Raw genomic sequence first — 19294 nt, forward strand, 5'->3', positions numbered from 1 at the left:
GACTTTCTCCAAGTTGTGAGCATCTTTCCAGAAATGTGGTGCCCAGAACTGTACACAATAATCCAGCTGAGGCCTAATCAGCATGGAGTAGAATGATGTTAGCTTCTTTTCAACAGCTTTACATTGTTCACTCTTATTTAGCTTGTGGTCCACTATGACCCTTGGATCCTTTTCTGCGTGCTCCTTCCTAGGCAATCATTTCCCATTCTGTCTGTGTGCAACTGATTGTTCCTTCCTACGTGGAGCACTTTGCATTTGTCCTTATTGAATTTCATCCTATTTACCTCAGATCATTTCTCCAGTTTGTCCACATCATTTTGAATGTTCTTCCTATACTCCAAAGCACTGGCAACCCCTCCCACTTTGTGTCATCTGCAAACTTTGTAACAAGAGTATTTGTGGCACCTTAGAGACTAACACATTTATTTGAGCATAAGCTTATGCTCAAATAAATTTGTTGGTCTCTAAGGTGCCACAAGTACTCCTGTTCTTTTTGCGGATACAGACTAACAAGGCTGCTACTCTGAAACTATGTAACTGTACTCTCTATGCCACGATCTAAATCATGAATGAAGATATTGAACAGAATTGGACCCAGAGCTGAGCATGGTGGGACCCCACTCCTTATGCCCTTCCGGCCTGACTGTGAACCACTGATAACTACTCTCTGGGAACAGTTTCCCAACCAGTTATGCACCCACCTTAGAGTAGTTCCATCTAGGTTGTATTTCCCTAGTTTTTAAGGAGAAGGTCATGTGAGACTGCATTGAAAGCCTTCCTAAAGTCTAAATAAACCATATCTGCCGCTTCCCCCCATCCACAAGGTTTGTTACCCAGTCAAAGAAAGCTATCAGGGGCTGGTTTGACACAACTTGTTCTTGACAAATCCAAGCTGGCTATTCCTTCTCTCCCTATTATCTTCTAGATGTTTTCAGATGGATTCCTGAATTGTTTGCTGCATTATCTTCCCTGGTGCAGAAGTTAAGCTAACTGGTCTGTAACTGCCTGGCTTGTCCTTATTTCCTTTTTCATATATGGGAACTACATTTGCCCTTTTCCAGTCTGCTGGAATCTCTCCCATCTTCCATGACTTTTCAACTATAATAACCAAAGTAAAACTAGCCCATTGGGTCTGTGAGCAGGTAAATCGCCTCCCTCGCCCAGCAGCTCCCCCAGGGCAATGACCCAATGCCTCCCCCCAGCACAGGGACAGAGGCTGAAAGTCCATCTGATGGCGGGTCAGGGGCTAGTGTGGAATGTGCTGGGATCTCGGCCTGGGCCCTAGTGGGGTAGGTGACCCCGTGACACACAACCACCCCCAGCAAGGCCTGCACCAATTTTCTCCCTGTCTGTGAGTCCCAGCAGAGAGACCAGGGACTCATTGGTCCATGGAGAATGAGCTCCTTTCCCCCAGCTGGGGGCTGCAAACCAGTGGTCAAGGTCAGCGGGTGAGGGGAGCTTGCACTAGTGCTCCTGCAGGGTCCATGGTGTGGGGTGAACAGAGAAATCCAGTGTCCAGGGCTCTCAGGCCACATGTCCATTCCACTGCAGGAGGGGATCTGGGAGCAGCCCGAGGGGACTGGGGCAGGAGTCGGGAAAGCAGCCATCTGGGAGAAGGAGGGAATTCAGCTGTGCTGGGGAAGCTGGGCTGAGCAGAGATGCTGCTGCAGATGCAGCTAGTTCCCTGAGTACGACGCTGCAGCACTTTAACTACATGGTTAATATAGAGGTTGCAGCTCAGCTGAGTAATGTGCTGCACCCATTTTAATGGTGTTAGTGGCTTTGCCAGGGTATAAAACCAGGGCCGCCCAGAGGATTCCGGGGGCCTGGGGTCTTCGGCGGCAGGGGGCCCCCGCTTCGGCGGTAATTTGGCGGTGGGGGGCCCTTCCGTTTCATGACCCGCCACCGAAGTGCCCTGGAGACCTGCGGCGGGGACCCCCTGCCGCCGAATTACCACTGAAGACCGGGCTGCACGTCGGCGGTGGGTCGGTAGTAATTCGCCAGCAGGGGGTCCTTCCACCCCAGAGCGGAAGGATTCCCCGCCGCCGAAGACCGGGAGCAGAAGAAGCTCTGGGGGCCCGTGCCCTGCAAGAGTTTTCCGGGGCTCCCAGAGCGAGTGAAGGACCCTGCTCCAGGGCCCCTGAAAAACTCTCGTAGGGGCACCTGCGGGGCCTGGGGCAAATTGCCCCTCTTGCCTCCCCCCTCTGGGCGGCCCTGTATAAAACTGAGGTGCAGCTTCATCCTGGTCACACCCCTCTATCCCTACTCCACTCCCTCCCCCTCCAGCCTGTCCATGCTCCCCCCCCCGAGCACTCCTTGTGCCTGCAGCTGCTGGGGGGAGGCACAAGTAGCCCCTGTGTGGGAGGAATTTCCCAGGGTGGGGGAGGGCTTTACCCCTTCCCTACAGCCCCTTTGGCCCACGCTGGGCAGCATGGGAGGCAGAGCACAGTGGTGGGCTGGGGCCAGATTTCAAGAATGTCTCTTGATGTAGGGTCCAAATATGGGATCCTGCCTTTACGTGCGTAGGGGCTGGACACCTGCAGTGCCCACGGATTCCACATGCAGCTGTGGCTGCAGTTGGAACAAGTTCCCTGCAGTCCTGTAGTTCAAAGAGAGAAACTGAGGTACCCAAAATTAGGCCATTGTTGTAAATTGAGGCCTTTCCGCCTTGCCCATTAACAACAGTCGGTGGGATAAGGCTCATTGGAAGTCACTGTTTAGACTTGATCACGGCTGACCTAGTCCTGGTCGTAAGCAGAGGCCTGGCAGTGAAAGGTCCTGATTCCATCCCCAGCCTCCAGAGGCAGATGGTCCTCCAGGGATGGAACAACCCTGGGGAATATTTTACACTCACAATCTTTCCCACGGGCTGGGTAATTCCACATTCTCATTCACAGGGCTGAGAACCTCAGGGTTAAGTTGCACAAAGTAAAACTAACTGAAATGTGTCCCCTGCGCTGCACACTGTGCTGTGCTGCCCTGGGGAGATGTGGCTTTAAGCTGCTGTCCCAGCCCCTTCCCACTCTCAAGAAGGACTGGGCCAAAAGAGATCTGATGAGGTTCAACAAGTGTAAGGATTTTTATCTCTCCAGGCCGATCTGATCAGAAGATCTTGGGGAGCCTTACAGTTTATCTCCTGCTGAGTCCCCCTTTTAAGGCCATCTATCACAGCTGACTTTAATGAACTCCACACACACAAAACTATAAAATAAAACAACAACACTTTATTTGCTAAGGGGAGAGGAAGGAATGGAAAGGGGAATGGATTCATGATTCTGGAGATTCGGAATAACACACAGACACACACATGCACTTATAATACAAGATGTTCTATCTTTACAGACATCAGCGATAAAGGGGTGCAGGATCCAGAAAAGAGAAGCCAGTTGTGAACACTGACCGTGGACGACACATGAAATAGACAGGTACGTATCCCTATCTTAATTCCCACCCTAACTCGCTTTGCGTCGTCCTGAGTGCACGATTGATCTAACTAATCAGACCAGGTCCGTGTATGCAAGTTTGCTTTCCCAAAACAACAAACAAACAACCCTAACTTAATTAGTAAGTAGCTATTGCAGGCCCATAGCCAGTGGCAAGATTGTACCGCACCAGGAGAGAGAGCAGCCACCTGCACCTCTGACAGCTCAAAAGCTCAAGAGCCAGTGCCCCTGGCCCCTCCCCTCATTGGTCTCTGTAGGGAGCTGTTGCTGGGCAAGGTCAGATTCCTGCTCTTCCCACTTTCCCGCCTTTTCTAGGTACTGAGGAACAAGAACCTGACCCCCAATGGAGGTCGCCTTGTCCTTTTACCAAAACAAAATGGCCTTTTGATTTACAGAACTTATTTTAACTTTTATACAGAATAATTCGGCAAACATGTAAACTGAAATTAACATTTCCCCCTCTTGTCGGTGTTACACCTGCTTTAAAAAGATGCAACTGCCGACACCTGTGGCTTTGCCAAATTATGACCCACCCGATGAATAAATTGTCACATGGCGAAAAATTTGCATTGAACCCAAATACAACCATAGTATTACAGAGGGGGTAGTGCTGATTAAAACATTCCTTATTGCAAACTGGGGATGTGTAATAACTGTTTGATTTGCTTCTTCCCTAATTACCACGGGACCAGTTAAACTAGGAATAGGAGAAGGAAGAACCAAAACAAATTGGTATACTCTTATTCCATACGGACCTACCATAGACCATTTACCAGAGTCTGCCGTTGTAACATTCATTTTAAACCTCCCTATACAATTCTAACTATTTACGGGAAAATTTAACCTTGATCTTACTGCAGTAGAAAGTTTTACAATGAAAAGACTCTTCCTGCTTTACAACCATTTCCCTGCATAGACGAACTATCGCAAGAAGGTGTGGATACAACAGTACATTGAGAGCCGAGAAGGAAGGACTGTGCTGGAGTACTAATTCTGAACATGGCACTAGGTCTTTCATGAACCCAAGGAGCTGATATATTTCCAGAAACCCACCCCATGGTACATGCTCAGGTACTTCCAATTTAATACAACCGCAAATCTGAGAACTGTCGGGCACCCTAACTTTGGTACAATTCCCAAAAGAGGTTTTACTATCTCCCACTTACATGACATTTCTGGTTTTTCTCTGCATCCCACAGGTGCAGCCTGATAGTTACGGCACATTTCTGAAATTACTGCTTGAAATATACCTGCCTTGTTCGATCTTCCTTTGACCCACTTGAGCACACAGCACGGTTCTTCCTTGATCATTAAAACAGAAATGGGGTCATTTTGTTCCAAAGGATCCAGGGTGGCCATGGGATCCTCTGTGGCATAATGACTCCCTGTTATACAGAACAGATGGTCACCTTCAACCAAATCAATTAACCAAACCTTAACAAATACAGTGCCACCTATATACATAGAGAATAGGATGATGGTGGTCATGTCGATCTAGGAATGGAAGAGAAAATATGATTAGCACAGTTAAATGGGTTGATTTCCTTTCCATTCCTTTAACTGGCTGCTATGGAATCACTTTAATTTGATCCCCTTCTTTGCTGGTATTTGAACCTGATATAGAGGCACTTGCTCCATCTGTTATGATAACTGGACCCACCCAACGAGGACTAAGGACATGGCCTTTTTCTATATAATACCTAAACATTACCTTTGTACCAACCTCCCATCCTACATCGTTAATGTGGCCTAACCAAGCACTAATGACTTGGTTATTAGCTTTTAGTTGGGGAGCTACTCGATGTTGAAGACTGCTGATGGTGTCTAGCAACTGTGACATGTATAAGTCTATTTGCACCCTGGGCTGGTACTCATCCGGTGGAACTCCTCCCACCCATCAAAGTTCAGGGGTGTGCATAATTCTCCCAGTTAGCATCTTGTGCGGTGAAAACCCACACACAGTTCTAGTAGATCGCATGGCCACTAGGATATATGGGAGTTTGCTATCCCAATCCCTTCCTTGCACATCTATTACTTTTCTAAGAGCAGTTTTCATGGCTCTATTAGCCTCTCGACAATAACAGACTTTGCGGGTGAGCAGCTATGTGCAACCGCTGTTTGATGTTTAAGGCCGCACACAACGCTTTTGTGACTTCACCCACAAAGTGTGGTCCTCTGTCTGAATCTATTTCTCATGGGATACCAAATCGAGAAAAGGTTTGTTCCAGTATTTCCTCCTTTATGTTAGGCAAGCACGCCACTTGGACACCCGTTCCAAAGTTTTGGACGCAGCATAGTGTCCCTGGCCATGAGCTACAGTTATTAGTTATTTTCGTGGAGTTACTGGCATAACCAATACAGGTAATTCACAGTTTGGTGATGTTGCTATAATCAATCCCTTTTTGTCCTTACATATCCTTGATGTTTCCCTACTGTTAAAAGGGCATGGAGATCATTATCCTGTTTTTGCAGGGTCAAGATGCCATGGCCTGCTGACACATCTGGAGACGGCATCTTAACTACAGCAGCTGCAATGGGGGTCTTATCCCATGTATATGCTGATCCTAACCTAGCAGCTTGTTTTGCTAGCTGATTGGCCTGATTGTCAAGCGTGGCCAGAACCGACCCCCTTTGTATGGGCTTTTACTTTCAACTCTTTTCTTCCAGATGGGAAGCCAGCTAGTAAGGGCTTGAACCACCCAACTAGAAGCAGAACACAGACAGATGTTTTCCTCAGGGGCTACCCCAGACGATACTGCCAGGACCACAATTAATTGTGCAGCTTGTGCTGACGGCGGCCTCACCGTACCCTGAACCACTTGCTGTGTCCCCTCCTGGATTGCAGCAAACCCTGCAACAGGATACCCTTCGTGGTGACAAGCACTCCCATCAACTGCCCAGAGTGTTAACCCTTTTCCTTGTACTTCTTCCCAGGATGTTGCTAAGAAGAATGGAGATAGTAAGTCTAAATCAGGATCTGGCAACGGACATTCGTGCTCATCTCCTGCGGTAATCAGAGCATAGGGAAGGATTCCCGTATTGGGGGGATCTTCTCAGTACGAATATCCCGATTGACCAGACTTAGAGTCCATCCCGCCAGCCGGGGTGAGGATACCCTGCCCTCATTAATTCTTCCAGAGATGACATATTTTACTGGAGTATGGCATGTCCTCACCACAATGAGAGCGGTGCCACTTAGATATTCCCAATGTGTTAGGGACCATACCAGGGCAAATATCTCACGTTTGCAAGCTGAAAACCTCGCCTCCACCTCACTGAGAGTTTTGGAACCATAGGCCAGTTTGTTTTTTCAGCAAAACAGCTCCAGTGCTTGCTGGAGTAGTTGCCAGGTGCAAGTAAAACGGCAGGCCTTGTTTAGGAGAGGCTCGCGCTGGTGCAGCCGCTAGAGCCTTTGTAAGATCATTAAAAAGGCACCTTTCACAATTGGCAAGTCAAATCCTAGTGAGGAAAAGACAAAGAAGCGTAAACTCTGGCAAGTCAAATGAAAAGTATAGTGCAGAGGCCAAAAATGAACGTGAAGAGCAACTAGCCAAGGCACAACAACTAACAGCAAAGGGTTGTTTAAGTACATGGGATGCAGGAAGTCTGCCAAACAGTCAGCAAAGCCACTAGGCGATCGGTGCTAAAGGAGCACTCCAGGAAGAACAGGCCACTGCGGCGAAGCTAAATAAATTCCTTGCTTCTGTCTTCACTGCAGAGGATGCGGAGGAAATCCAGACAAGCCAGGCCTTCTTTTTCGGTGACAGATGCTAGAATCAAAGAATTATAGACCCATCAGGTTAGAAGGCACTGCATGGTCCTGGGTGGGTGTTTGGGTGTTGATGGGGGTTGGGGGTGTTGGCTGTGGGAGGGTGTTGGGGTTCTGGGTGCTGGTTGTGGGCGGGGACAGGGGGTTGGGGTTGGGGTGCAGAAGGGGGTACAAGCTCTAGGAGGGACTTTGGGTGCTAGGTGCAGGGTCTGGGCTGGGACAGGGGTTGGGGTGCAGGAGGGGTTTGGGGGCTGGGTTGCGAGTCTGGGATGGGACAGGGGTTGGGGTGCCGGAGGGGGTTTGGGGGGCTGGGTGTGAGTGGGGGCGTGAGTGCTGGGTGCAGGCTCTGGGCTGGGACAGGGCATTGGGGTGCAGGAGGGGGTGCAGGGTGTGGGGCTGGGCCAGGGATGAGGAGTTTGGGGTGCAGCAGAAAGGCTGCCCTGGGACTGGGGTGGGGGGTCAGAGGGGAGGATTCCCCCCAGGGACAAGATACTCACCCAGGCCCCACCAGGCTGCTTCTCAGGAGGTCCAGCTGGGATAAGCCCCTCCCCTCAGATTCGACTTGGAGTCACCTGGTGGGGGCGGGGAGGCTGCCATGCGCCTCCTACTTCCACAGGCACAGCAGCCACCTCAGCCTGTCCCCAGCGCCGCTCCCCTGTAGCCTGCAGTGGCAGCGGCCAGTGAGGGAGCACAGTGTGGAGATGCAGGGGCAGGCAGGGACACTAGGGGGAGGCGCGCGGGGGTGGCAGGCCAGTCCGGGGGAGGCACGCAGGGGTGGCAGGCAGGGCCAGGGGAGGCACGCAGGGGTGGCACGTGGGAGTGGCAGGTCGGGCTGGGGGAGAAACCCGGCCCTGAACATTGGTGGAGCCGGGCCCCTCGGGGCCCTGAATTTGCTGGAGCCCGGGCACCACAGGCCCATATAACTCGCCGCCTCTGGCAAGGTTCATCTAGTCTAACCCCTGCCAAGATGCAGGACTTTGTGTGTCTAACCCACCCAGCTTCTCTCTTCCGGCTGGGGTCCCTTGACTGCAGCAGCTCCCCCGATCTCCTCGCTCTCCTCTTTCCCTTACTTCCTTCACTTCTCTGCCCACTGGTTTGCTGCATCTCTGAGTCCTCTCTATATGCCCTGGCCCAGCAGCTAGTTGCCCAGGCTACACTCCCATTGCCATCCATGGGGGCAGCCTGGGCTGTGAGGGCTGCAGGTTTTGGTCCCTGGTCAATGCAGGTGCTATGGCTGCTGCACACCTACGTGGTGACTCCTGCAGCCCATCACCAAACTGCGGGGCCATATTCTGCAGGGTGTCCTCCCTGGCTGAGATTCTGGGAGCAGAGAACCCCTGGGTCAGAGAAGGAAAATGGCCCCAACAGAACACACTGTCAATGGCTCCCAGAGATGTCCCCGTGACATCCGACTGTGCAGCCTGGGAGTTCTCCTGCTCCTTCATTGTCACCGCGGGCAAGAGTCTGGCAGTGGGAATGGATTATGCATCTGGGCAAGGAGGAACTGGCCATGGAGGTGGAGGAGGACTTGGTTTTGCCCTCCTCATCCTCCTCCTCATCCAAGTCGTCCTCTTCTGCTTTCTTCTCCATGACCACGTGCTCCATTCCCATGTCCAGGTCCTTCCCCTCCTCCACTTCCTCCTCTCTGGCCAGATCCTCCCTCTCCTCCTCTGTGGCCAGGTTCTCCTGCTCCTTTTCCTCCTCCTCCTCCTCTCTGGTCAGGTCCTCTTCCTCCTGCTCCTTCTCCATGGCCAGGTTCTCCTCCTACTCATCTTCCTCTCTGGCCAGGTCCTCTTGCTCCTACTCCTCCATTGCCAGGTCCACCTCCTTCTCTACTTCTTCCCCCTGCATCAGCACATCCTCGTCCTCCTCCATTGCCAGGTCCTCTCCCTTCTCCTCCTCCTGACCCAGATCCTCCTTGTCCTCCTTTGTGGCCTGGTCCTTCTCCATGGCCAGGTCCTCCTCTTTCCCCTCTGGAGCCAGGTCCTCCTCCAATTCCTCCTGCTCCATGGCCAGGTGCTCCACTCCTGTGGCCAGATCCTCTTCCTCTTCCTCCACAGGCAGGTGCTCCTCTTCCTGCTCCATGGCCAGGTCCTTCTCTTCTTCCTTTTGCTCCATGATCAGGTGTTCCTCCTCCAGGGCCACGTCCTTCTCTTCCTTCACCTTCTTCTTCCTCCTCCTTCTCAGTGATCAAGTCCTCTTCCTCTTCTGTGCAGAGGTCCTCCTCCTCCCCTTCTGCTGACAAGTTCTCTTCCTCCTCCTCTCCTCTGCTGCAGACACATTCTCTTCCTCCTCCTCCTCCTCCTCCTCCTCTTCTTCCTCTTCTGCAAACAAGTTCTCCTTCTCCTCTTCCTCTTCCGTAGTCAGGTTCTCCTCTTCCTTCTCTTCAGACACATTCCCCTCCTCCTCCTCTTCCTCTTCTTACTCTTCTGCAGACACATTTTCTTCCTCCTCCTCCTCTTCTTCCTTTTCTGCAGACACATTCTCCTCCTCCTCTTCCTCCTCCTCCTCTTCCTCCTCCTCCTCTTCCTCCTCTTCTGCAGACAGGTTCTCATCCTCCTCCTTGTCCTCTTCTATAGATATTTCCTCCTCCCCCTTCTCCTCTGTGTCCAGGTCTTCCTCCTCCTCCGTGCTAATGTTCTCCTCCTCTTTTATCACTAGCTCCTCCACCTCCTCCTCTTTTTCAGTGATCAGGACTTGCTCTTCCTGCTTCTCCTCCTCTGTCTCTAGCTCTTCCTCCTCTTCCTCTCTTTCTGTGTCAGGGTCTTCATCCTCCTCTGTCTTTTCCTCAGGGGCAAAGTCCTTCTCTGACTGGTCCGTGGGGGTCTCTGCATCAGAGAGACAAGGGCAGAGGGTAACTCTTGCTGGGGAGGGGGGAAGAGGAAGGACAGGGGTGTCAAGGGATGGGGAGAGCAGATTTAATGTTTCTCCCTCCCATGTAAGCATCCAAAGGCAGAGAGATCCCCACAGTGTCCCTCTCACAGACCCCTCAGCCCCAGGGCTCCATGGGTGAGAGATCCCCACACTACCCCTCACAGACCCCCCACTACAGGGCCCCATGGCAGAGAGATCCCCACACTGCCACTCCCACAGACTCCTGAGCCCCAGGGCCCCATGGCAGAGAGATCCCCACACTACCCCTCACAGACCCCCCACTGCAGGGCCCCATGGCAGAGAGATCCCCACACTGCCACTCCCACAGACTCCTGAGCCCCAGTGCCCCATGGCAGAGAGATTCCCACACTGCCCCTCCCACAGACCCCTCAGCCCCAGGCCCCATGGCAGAGAGATCCCCACACTGCCCATCCCACAGACCCATCAGCCCTATGCCCCCATGGCAGAGACATCCCCACACTGCCCCTTCCACAGACCCCTGAGTCCCAGAGCCCCATGGCAGAGAGATCCTCACACTGCCTCTCCCACAGACCCCTCATTCCCGTGCCCTATGGCAGAGAGATCCCCACACTGCCCCTCCCACAGACTCCTGAACCCCAGGGCCCCATGGCAGAGAGTTCCCCACACTGCCCCTCCCACAGACCCCTCAGCCCCAGGGCCTCATGGCAGAGAGATCCCCACACTGCCCCTTCCACAGACTCCTGAGCCCCAGGGCCCCATGGCAGAGAGATCTCCACACTGCCGCTCCCACAGACCCTCAGCCCTATGGCCCCATGGCAGAATGGGCCCTTCACTGTCCCATCCTCCCTGGGAGTTGCTACAAAGCATCAGGGACCCACTTCCTAGCAGTTCCCCCCATGCCCCACTGCAGGGGGTGGCTTTGCGACTCCCGCTGAGGTCATTGAGCTCACGTGGCTCAGGCCAGACCCCTGGGGGCTGGTTTCCTCCCAGTGAGCAAGGCCGAGCAGGACCATCTCCTGGGGTGACCGGGGCCTGCTTCCCATGCCATGCGGATGGAGGGGCAGCTCTCTGTCTGGGGACGCTGGCAGCTGCCCCCCTCTGGCTCCGGGGCCACCTGCGGAGCCTTCCTCCTGAGATACCTTCTCAGCACATCCATCCTGGAACTGAGCAGGGAGCAGCTGTGAGTCTGGGGCAACAAAGCCTCTCACCAATGGGCCTGTTTTGCCTCAGGGGAGATGGAACCTGGGTCCTTAGAATCATAGAATATCAGGGTTGGAAGGGACCTCAGGAAGTCATCTAGTCCCACCCCCTGCTCAAAGCAGGACCAACCCCAACTAAATCATCCCAGCCAGGGCTTTGTCAAGCCGGGCCCTAAAAACTTCTGAGGAAGGAGATTCCACCACCTCCCTAGGGAACCCATTCCAGTGCTTCACCACCCTCCTAGTGAAATAGTGTTTCCTAACATCCAACCTAGACCTCCCCCACTGCAACTTGAGATCATTGCTCCTTGTTCTGTCATCTGCCACTACTGAGAACAGCCGAGCTCCATCCTCTTTGGAACCCCCCTTCAGGTAATTGAAACCTATCAAATCCCGCCTCACTTTTCTCTTCTGCAGACTAAAGAAGCCCAGCTCCCTCAGCCTCTCCTCAGAAGCCATGTGCCCCAGCCCCCTGATCATTTTCGTCACCCTCTGCTGGACTCTCTCCAATGTTTCCACATCCTGTCTGTACTGAGGGGCCCAAAACAGAACACAATACTCCAGATCTGGCCTCACCAGTGCTGAATAGAGGGGAATAATCACCTCCATCCATCTGCTGGCAATGCTCCTACTAATGCAGCCCAATATGCTGTTAGCCTTCTTGGCAACAAGAGCACACTGCTGACTCATATCCAGCTTCTTGTCCACTGTAATCCCCAGGTCCTTTTTTGCAGAACTGCTGCTTAGCCAGGCGGTTCCCAGCCTGTAATGGTGCATGGGATTCTTCCGTCCGAAGTGCAGGACTCTCTTGGCCCCTGCTGACTCCACCCCAGGGGCCCCTCCTAGCACCTGAGTCACAAGGGCTGCTGTGCCCTGGGGAAGTGTTTCGTGCCCAATAACAGGCTAGGATTGTCGTCCAGGCACAAGGGTACAAATCTATCACAATCCCCCAGTAACAACACAACAAGTGAGGGAGCTTATTGGGCAGAGGGAAGAAAGGCCTGGGGCTAAGGAAAGAACAGAAGCAACTAGACTAGTAACCCATCAACAATCACAGCACTGACAAGGGGCCCGACCCCCCACAACCAGCTCCCTCCCAGCCCCTGCGCAGCAGAATGGGAGTTGAGTATCAGTTCTCTAGGGGCTGATGCTGCCCTGTGCTCCTTGGCTGGCTTGAAATTCACAAGGAAAACGAGCAAACATGGGGATTCTTACCAGGTCTTCGGTCTCAGTGTCAATGGGCACCTCCCAGGCTGTGACGCGTCTCCCTCCGCTCCACTCCACCAACAGCCAACAACCGAATGGAAACCAACCCCTTTGTCTCTGAGCGCTGGCTTCTGATTGGCTCTGGTGGTAGCTCCCCGCGTATTCCGTCTCCACCTGGCATTCCAGGTATGCTGGGAAGCGGTATCCTGAGCCCTGCAGCCATTGCAGTGGCGGCTTAACGCACAGTGGGCCCATGCCCAGGGGCCTCGGGCAACTTGGGGGGCCCTGGGAAAATCTCACAATGCTCGGGCAGCATGATTTCACTGGTGATTGTCTTGCCTGGCATCAACAACGCTTCTGCTCTCACTCATTTTCCATCTCACCACTGGGCTGGACTCTTTCCCCTCTTCCCCTCCCTCTCCACCCCCACACTTCTTTCCCCTTGGTGCCAAACACAACACAAGAAGGAAAAACAAAAGTTATCATCACAATCTGCCGTGATGGCTAGGCTCTCCTTCTCGCATCACCCACACCCCAGGGCTCTACCCTGAACCCCATTTGCATGATGTTGTCACAGCTACAATTGGAAAGCACCCCACTGCTCCTGCACCCAACATACTCGCTCTGCACAAGAGACTCTTGTCCCTTCCACTGGTCTTAACCCCACAGAGCCCCAGGTCCAGCTAGGATGCACCTTATTTTTCTTTAGTACTGGGGCTCTCGTCCTCTCCTTCCTATCTCTCTTGGACTCCATCTGTGGGAGTGGACAGGGAAGTGTTACAGACTCCCCCAGCTCTCTCTGCACCCTGGGCTCACACCTGGTTGTCTCCCCAATTCTTGGCACTGTCCAGCATGCCTCCTCCCACAGAAGTCAAAGAATCATAGAATATCATGGTTGGAAGGGACCTCAGGAGGTATCTAGCCCAACCCCCTGCTCAAAGCAGGACCAATTCCCAACTAAATCATCCCAGCCAGGGCTTTGTCAAGCCTGACCTTAAAAACCTCTAAGGAAGGAGATTCCACCACCTCCCTAGGTAACCCATTCCAGTGCTTCACCACCCTCCTAGTGAAAAAGTTTTTCCTAATATGCAACCTAAACCTCCCCCTCTGCAACTTGAGACCATTACTCTTCGTTCTATCATCTGGTACCACTGAGAACAGTCTAGATCCATCCTCTCTGGAACCCCGTTTCAGGTAGTTGAAAGGAGCTATCAAATCCCCCCTCATTCATCTCTTCTGTAGACTAAACAATCCCAGTTCCCTCAGCCTCTCCTCATAAGTCATGTGCTCCAGTCCCCTAATCATTTTTGTTGCCCTCCGCTGGACTCTTTCCAATTTTTTCACATCCTTCTTGTAGTGTGGGGCCCAAAACTGGACACAGTACTCCAGATGACGCCTCACCAATGTCAAATAGAGGGGAATGATCACATCCCTCGATCTGCTGGCAATGCCCCTATTTATACTGCCCAAAATGCCGTTAGCCTTCTTGGCAACAAGGCCACACTGTCGACTCATATCCTCATATCCTTTTCTGCAGAACTGGATATGAGGATATCCTCATATCCTTTTCTGCAGAACTGCTTCCTAGCCATTCGGTCTCTAGTCTGTAACAGTGAATGGGATTCTTCCATCCTAAGTGCAGGACTCTGCACTTCTCCTTGTTGAACCTCATCAGGTTTATTTATCTAGGTCCCTCTGTATCCTATCCCTACCCTCCACCGTATCTACCACTCCTCCAAGTTTAGTGTCATCAGCAAACTTGCTGAGAGTGCAGTCCACGCCATCCTCCAGATCGTTAATGAAGATATTGAACAAAACCGGCCCCAGGACTGACCCTTGGGGCACTTCACTTGAAATGGGCTGCCAACTACACATGGAGCTGTTGATCACTACCTGTTGAGCCTGACAATCTAGCCAGCTTTCTATCCACCTTATAGTCCAATCATCCAGCCCATACTTCTTTAACTTGCTGGCAAGAATACTGTGGGAGACCATATCAAAAGCTTTGCTAGAGTCAAGGAATAACACATCCACTGCTTTCCCCTCATCCACAGACCCAGTTATCGCCTCATAGAAGGCAATTAGGTTAGTCAGGCATGACTTGCCCTTGGTGAATCCATTCTGACTGTTCCTGATCACTTTCCTCACCTCTAATTGCTTCAGAATTGATTCCTTGAGGACCTTCTCCATTATTTTTCCAGGGACTGAGGTGAGGCTGACTGGCCTGTAGTTCCCTGGATCCTCCTCCTTCCCTTTTTTAAAGATGGGCACTACAGTAGCCTTTTTCCAGTCATCCAGGACCTCCCCCATTCACCATGAGTTTTCAAAGATAATGGCCAATGGCTCTGCAATCACATCCAGCAACTCCTTTAGCACCCTTGGATGAAGCGCATCCAGCCCCTTGGACTTGCGCTCGTCCAATTTTTCTAAATCGTCCTGAACCACTTCTTTCTCCACAGAGGGCTGGTCATCTTCTCTCCATACTGTGCTGCCCAGTGCAGCAGTCTGGGAGTTGACCTTGTTTGTGAAGACAGAGGCAAAAAAATCATTCAGTACATTAGCTTTTTCCACATCCTCTGCAACTAGGTTGCCTCCCTCATTCAGGAAGGGGCCCACACTTTCCTTGACTTTCTTCTTGTTGCTAACATATCTGAAGAAACCCTTCTTGTTACTCTTAACATCCCTTGCTAGTTGCAACTCAAGTGTGATTTGGACTTCCTGATTTCACTCCTACATGCCTGAGCAATATTTTTATACTCCTCCCTGGTCAATTGTCCAATCTTCCACTTCTTGTAAGCTTATTTTTTGCGTTTAAGATCAGCAAGGATTTCACTGTTAAGCCAAGCTGGTTGCCTGCCATATTTACTATTCTTTCTACAGATCGGGATGTTTTTTTCCTGCAATCTCAATAAGGATTCTTTAAAATACAGCCAGCTCTCCTGGACTCCTCTCCCGCTCATGTTATTCTCCCAGGGGATCCTACCCATCAGCTTCCTGAGGGAGTTAAAGTCTGCTTTTCTGAAGTCCAGGGTCTGTATTCTGCTGCTCTCCTTTTTTCCTTGTGTCAGGATCCTGAACTCGACCATCTCATGGTCACTGCATCCCAGGTTCTCATTCACTTTTGCTTCCCCTACTAACTTTTCTCTGTTTGTGAGCAGCAGATCAAGAACAGCTCTGCCCCTAGTTGGTTCCTACAGCACTTGCACCAGGAAATTGTCCCCTACACTTTCCAAAAACTTCCTGGGTTGTCTGTGCACCACTATATTGCTCTCCCAGCAGATATCAGGGTGATTAAAGTCTCCCATGAGAACAAGGGCCTGCGATCTAGTAACTTCTGCTAGTTGCCGGAAGAAAGCCTCGTCCACCTCATCCCCCTGGTCTGGTGGTCTATAGCAGACTCCCACCATGACATCACCATTGTTACACTTCTAAACTTAATCCAGAGACTCTCAGGTTTTTCTGCAGTTTCATACCAGAGCTCTGAGCAGTCATACTGCTCTCTTACATACAATGCAACTCCCCCACCTTTTCTGCCCTGCCTGTCCTTCCTGAACAGTTTATATCCATCCATGACAGTACTCCAGTCATGTGAGTTATCCCACCAAGTCTCTGTTAGTCCAAGTAACCTGGTCTCATCTTAGACTCCATCTTCATATTGCTCTTCTCCTTCCCAGAACTCCTGCTTTGCTCCTCAGACCTGTCTGTCCTCAGCTTTGCAGGCAGAGGGGAAGGGGCATCGTGGAAACACACACGCCCCATTCCAGACACCACATGGCATCCACAGGGCTACCAAACTGTGTCACCTTTGGCCAAAAACCACACCCCACCCCAAGGGAGCAAAATGCCTTTGTGAGCCCAGCACACACACCCACACCAAGCCCAGCCAAACTGGGAGCTTGCCCCCGCTTCCCCGGGCTCACGGATGGAGAAGTTTGGTGGGCAGTGGGGACCCCGAGGGACTGTCTCAGTGTGTGAATGAGTGACTGGGATATATGTGGGGGGCCGGACTGTGGGGTTGGGTGTCCAGGAGGACCCAAGGTAAGGGACTAGGGAGATTAGGGGTAGAGGAGGGTAGGGTTACCAAGGTGCACTGTGGGAATGGGGGATTTAGCGACCCCAGAGAGGATGGGTGGGGCGGGTTGGAGGGCCCCACGAGGGCTGAAAAGGGGACCCTTGCAGGTTGGGGGGAGCAGAGAGTGGAGATGAGGGACTCACACACTGGGGATGGACGGGGCCGTGGGGTGACAGGGACATGGGGCCCAGCCCGTGAGAATTGGGTTGGTGTTGATGGGGGTGGGGTGGGAGGATGACGCTGGGGGAGGCAGCACATTGGCAGGACAAAGTGAAAGGCCACAGAGAGAGGACAGGGTGGGGAGAGGGGTGCTGGGGATGAGGGGAGGCTGGGGGTGAACTAGAGGAAGTTTGGGGAGCAGGACTGAGGGTCCCCACAGGGGCAGGGCAGGTCTGGGGGAAGGGTGGATGCGGTGGCTGAAGGACCCAGGGACAGGGCAGGTTAGGGGCTGAGGGGATGTCGGGACCCTAGAGAGCAGGGAGCAGGAAGGGGAGGGGATGGGGCTGAGGGTGCCCACGGGAACTGGGCAGGACTGGGGGACGGGGTGGATGGGGGGGGTTGAAGGGACCCAGGGACAGGGCAGGTTAGGGGGTTGAGGGGGATGTCAGGGCCCTTTTCTGGAGGGCCATAATCTCAGTATTCTAGTAGCTTGTTTGTTGACCAGATGTATTTATTATTTACAGGTTCTTTGTGCTGCTACTTATGGGCAGTTTCCTCCTTCCCTCCCCCATCAGCTAGGTAATTTGCATTCACACAGAGGCTTTCTTGGCTTGCCTCTGGATCCAAAGCATCAGCAGCTCAGAGACTGTTTTAAAAGGGACAGGTTCCACTTCCTCCAGAGTTCTGATTACTTTTCACTTTCATTTCCTGCTCCAAAACACACACAGATCTGAAAAAGAAAGCACAATCTATTGTGGCTCCTGTTGGAGCCCTAACAGGATTTTAATGAAGTACCATGTTTTGTTTGCATTTCTTTTACCCCTTCTCCAATATACACTGCACATGTCCTGGGAAATCATTTAACCTCCATTATATCAGCCATATTAATTTTACACAAGGTGTGACTGCCTCCCCATGCCCACAGAGTTTTTATGCACTCCCAAAGTGACAGTCAGATCCCCCAGAGCCACCCCAAGGCTCAGTGTGCCAATCATTGCTCTCCTTTTCCTTTTCCTGTGCGCACACAATTCTATTTGGTCTAACATCCCTTGCACTGTGATTACTCTTTTTACACAACTGTACCCCGATTACCAGGGGCGGCTCCAGACCCCAGCACGCCAAGCATGTGCTTGGGGTGGCATGCCGCGGGAGGTGCTCTGCCAGTCGCCGGGAGGGTGGTAGGCGGCTCCGCTGGACCTCCTGCAGGCGTGCCTGCGGAGGGTCCGCTGGTCCCACATGGCTTCGGTGGAGCCACTGGACCAGCGGACCCTCCGCAGGCACGCCTGCGGGAGGTCCACCATAGCCGCGGGACCGGAGACAAGCAGAGCACCCCCCGCAGCATGCCGCCGTGCTTGGGGCAGCGAAATGTCTAGAGCCTCCCCTGCCGATTACACTCCCATTTTGTACAACTAGAGACAGCCGGGGCAGCCAAGTTAAGTTCCACTAGAAACCCCTGACATTCCTTTAGTGATTTTGATTAAATTATCCACTAGTCAAATAATTTTGATCAGATTAATCCTCTGCCTGCTGCCTGCAGCCGTCCCCTATAGACCATTTCTGTGGGAAAAGGGCCCATCCCCCCTCAAAATACCTGTAAAGGCTTCTGGAGACAGAAGCATCTTGGTGGTAGTAACCACTCTACCTGACCCCCGATACAATTTAATTACCAAGCTTCCATCCAATATGACTGCACGGAGCTGCACATACAGTTCCATTTATATAACTGGGTTCTATTATTAAACCAAAAACTTGCTTCTTGTAACACCGCAACTGTCACCTTTAACATCTTCACATCTCTTACCTGTACCATTTTCACACCTCCCAAATGCTTACTTTCCTCCAAACCCTGTATTATCACTTTTTGCAAAAGGTATTTGTAACTTTTCCACTTACTTCTTTAAACCACTTACTCCTACATTTAGTTCTTTAAGGTGGTGCACTTTGTCCCTAATAACTCAGCCACCAAGTACGATTATTGCCACACAGCTGCCGTAGCCTGTGCTGTCTTTACCTTGAGACTGTTCAAAAGGCAGTAAAACATTTGTCTCCATGGTTGCCCATGGATCTTTTACTTCAAATATTCCAGTGGAATACAGCAAACCTTCGTCATACTTTGTCCCAAACAAAACAAAACAAAACCAAAAAAACCCCCAAAAATTTCACGTCAGTATCCAAAGTACCCTCCATTAAAGCTTCAGAAAAACAAAAGTGTAGAAAGGCAGGGGGAGAGGAGGGGCAAAAGGCGGAAAGAAACCAATTAAGCCTGTTAGGTCAGTTTAAAGTACAGGCTACCAGCAGCAAATTAAGTAAACTGAGGGAAAGAAGGAAGAAAGAGATATAGTTAGCTCTGAACCAAGAGTAGGCTCCCCAGCTTGGAATAGCTGGGAACCCTGACCCCCAGGTTCTCATTCTGGCTTTGGGAGAAGAGTGGCGGTTGTTACCTGTTCCTGCAAACCCTGCCATTTTCCACATTGAAACCTTTTTCCTTCACTTCCCCAGGACCAAGTCCCAGCTCCTGTCTCTAAAGGTGGTCTGTTAACTGTGCTTCTGACTCTAAACCCTGTTGTGTCAAATCATCTTTAACCACCCT

The 19294-nt window shown here is 51.8% G+C and overlaps 1 protein-coding gene and 1 long non-coding RNA gene across 2 annotated transcripts in view; both read left to right on the forward strand.

Moving 5' to 3' along the window:
• Window positions 1-19294, forward strand: part of LOC120404793 (zinc finger protein 850-like) — a gene marked incomplete at its 5' end in the record, with an annotated part of 508632 nt that overhangs the window by 205231 nt on the left and 284107 nt on the right. The gene's annotated exons all lie outside the window — the stretch shown is intronic.
• LOC120404809 lies at window positions 4316-7183 on the forward strand. Its single transcript, XR_005598189.1, has 3 exons — window positions 4316-4514; window positions 6378-6452; window positions 7162-7183. It is a non-coding gene; the product is annotated as an uncharacterized LOC120404809 (long non-coding RNA).

Source organism: Mauremys reevesii, linkage group 4 (genome assembly GCF_016161935.1).
Source record: "Mauremys reevesii isolate NIE-2019 linkage group 4, ASM1616193v1, whole genome shotgun sequence".
NCBI lineage: Eukaryota > Metazoa > Chordata > Testudines > Geoemydidae > Mauremys > Mauremys reevesii.